The following is a 1,095-nucleotide window of genomic DNA, read 5'->3' on the forward strand; positions in this document are numbered from 1 at the left end:
TGTACCGGCGCAATGCACTTTGTCCTATATTCTTGCATTTGAATGATATATATATGTGTGTGTGTGTGTGTGTGGTGTGTGTGTGTGTGTGCGTGTGAAGGAAATATGCCCTAGAGGCAATAATAAAGTTGTTATTTATATTTGCTTATATCATGATAAATGTTTATTATTCATGCTAGAATTGTATTAACGGGAAACTTAGTACATGTGTGAATACATAGACAAACAGAGTGTCACTAGTTTGCCTCTAAGCTCGTTGAATCAATGATGGTTATGTTTCTTAACCATAGACATGAGTTGTCATTTGATTAACGAGATCACATCATTAGAGAATGATGTGATTGACTTGACCCATCCGTTAGCTTAGCACGATGATCGTTTAGTTTGTTGCTATTGATTTCTCCATAACTTATACATATTCCTATGACTATGAGATCATGCAACTCCTGAATACCAGAGGAACACTTTGTGTGCTACCAAATGTCACAATGTATCTGTGTGATTATAAAGGTGCTCTACAGGTGTCTCCGATGGTGTTTGTTGAGTTGGCATATATAGATCGAGATTAGGATTTGTCACTCCGATTGTCGGAGAGGTATCTCTGGGCCCTATCGGTAATGCACATCACTATAAGCCTTGCAAGCAATGTGACTAATGAGTTAGTTGCGGGATGATGCATTACGGAACGAGTAAATAGACTTGCCGGTAACGAGATGGAACTAGGTATTGAGATACCGACGATCGAATCTCGGGCAAGTAACATACCGATGACAAAGGGAACAACGTATATCGTTATGCGGTTTGACCGATAAAGATCTTCGTATAATATGTGGGAGCCAATATGAACATCCAGGTTCCGCTATTGGTTATTGACCGGACACGTGTCTTGGTCATGTCTACATAGTTCTCGAACCCGTAGGGTCCGCACGCTTAACGTTTGGTGACGATCGGTATTATGAGTTTATGTGTTTTGATGTACCGAAGGTAGTTCGGAGTTTCGGATATGATCACGGACATGACGTGGAGTCTCGAAATGGTCGAGACATAAAGATTGATATATTGAACGGCTATATTCGGACACCGAAAGCATTCCGG

The sequence above is a fragment of the Triticum dicoccoides genome, chromosome 2A (genome assembly GCF_002162155.2).
Source record: "Triticum dicoccoides isolate Atlit2015 ecotype Zavitan chromosome 2A, WEW_v2.0, whole genome shotgun sequence".
In the NCBI taxonomy this organism is placed as follows: domain Eukaryota; kingdom Viridiplantae; phylum Streptophyta; class Magnoliopsida; order Poales; family Poaceae; genus Triticum; species Triticum dicoccoides.